General features: G+C 51.8%; 1 protein-coding gene across 1 annotated transcript in view; it reads right to left on the reverse strand.

Moving 5' to 3' along the window:
• The window catches only part of GNB5 (guanine nucleotide binding protein (G protein), beta 5), a 32,446-nt gene that overhangs the window by 18,107 nt on the left and 12,487 nt on the right, over positions 1–1,852 (reverse strand). The window lies entirely within an intron of this gene.

The raw sequence follows: 1,852 nt of genomic DNA on the forward strand, positions 1-1,852 counted from the left end.
TGGCTCACGCCTATAATCCCAGCACTTTGGGAGACCAAGGCGAGTGGATCGCTTGAGCTCTGGAGTTCAAGACCAGCCTGGGCAACACAGCGAGACCCCACCTCTAAAAAAAACACAAAAATTAGCCAGGCATGGTGGCGCGTGCTTGTAGACCCACTATAGGCCCACCAGCTACTTGGGAGGCTGAGGCAGGAGAATCACTTGAGCCTGGGTAGTGGAGGCTTCAGTGAGCCCAGACTGTGCCACTGCACTCCAGCCTGGGTACTAGAGTGAGACCCTGTTTCAAAAAACAAACAAATAAATAATAACAGTTAACACTTACTGATATTTACCAGGGACTATACTATTTACATGAATCATCTCGTTTAAGTCTCAGAAAACCTTATGCAGGACACATTTAATACTTTACTATCCTGATGTGCAGGTGAGAAAAATGAAGCATGCAGAAATTCAAATGCTGTCTAGGATCACTAGCTAGAACATGGCGGAGCCAGGATCTAATCCTGCTGTCTGCCTCCGGAGCCACCCTTTACCCGCTCTGCCTCCCAGGCCACGTCCCCACCGAGGTAGCCAGCTGGGACTTCCCTCTATCTCTGGCTAAGCTACTTGTTGGAAAAGAAAGCACCTTTTAACCTAGAGGTGCCCCTTTCATCCCCAACCCTGCCCTGTGGCAACACAGAGTGAGGCTGATGGGTCTCCACAGAGGGGCTTCAGATGCCTGATGGTCGCGGTAGCCCCCGAGCCTGCCTTCATCTGGCCTAAATGTCCTCTGTTGCTTTGGTTTGCCTCAGGCCCAAAGACATCTGGTTTTGGCCACTGCAGCCAGCCAGTGGCCACAGTGCCCCCTGCTGAACAAGTCTGCAAGATTCCTGGTTAGGCTCAAATATTAGGTGTGAACAACAGGTGCACAATGGCGATACTGCAAGTCCCAACATCCCCCCGTCAGCAATTGAACAACTACCCAGCCACCTGACCTCCCTGCTTCTAACCTCCCCATCCCTCCTGACATCAATTGCTGAAGCCAGAGTAAACTATGGAAGGCTTCAATCTAACTCAGACACCCTCCTCTTCCAAACAAACCAAAATCTGACTCACCCCTCAAGGGCTCCCGCCACCTACAGGGTCCAGCCCAGGCACTCAGGGAGCCCTGAGATCTGGCCCCACCCACCTCTCAGCTGCCTGCCTCCCACTGTGCTCCCTCACACGCTGTGGCTGCCTGGAGTGGCAGCGGTCCCTTTTCACTGACAGCGGCAAGTCTGTGACCAACCCCTCCTGCTCGGAGCTCCCCAGTTCCCCCACTGTCCAACCATTACTGGTTTTCATGAAGGTCCCTGAGGGCCAAGACTGAGCTTTTGGCCCCAGAGCCATGTGGTATCTGGCAATGTGGGTAGTAGGTACTGAGAAGGTTTGCTGAATAAGTGTGAATAAATAAACGATGCAGTGCTTTCACCACTTGCCAAATAAAACTTAGTCAAACTGTTGAAGGTTGTGTTGTTTTCGTTGTAGTGTATTCAAAGTAGAGCAAAGATTTAATATGGTGAAGCATTTTCTTTTTGCATTGGTTAAAACAGGACTGTAAAGCGAGATGCATATATAGCGCACAGCTCTGAAGCCCGGCAGCTCAGTGAAGCTTTACACACGTTAGCACGCAGACTTGGGCACAGTAACTGCCTCCACCCCAGGGGGTTCCCTGTTCCACTCCCACCTTTGCCAAGTCAATCAGAGGAGGATTTTCTTTTTTTTTCTGAGATGGAGTCTCGCTCTGTCGCCCGGGCTGGAGTGCAGTGGCCAGATCTCAGCTCACTGCAAGCTCCGCCTCCCGGGGTTACGCCATTCTCCTGCCTCAGCCTCC

Source organism: Colobus angolensis, unplaced genomic scaffold (assembly GCF_000951035.1).
Source record: "Colobus angolensis palliatus isolate OR3802 unplaced genomic scaffold, Cang.pa_1.0 Scaffold78, whole genome shotgun sequence".
Taxonomy (NCBI): Eukaryota; Metazoa; Chordata; class Mammalia; order Primates; family Cercopithecidae; genus Colobus; species Colobus angolensis.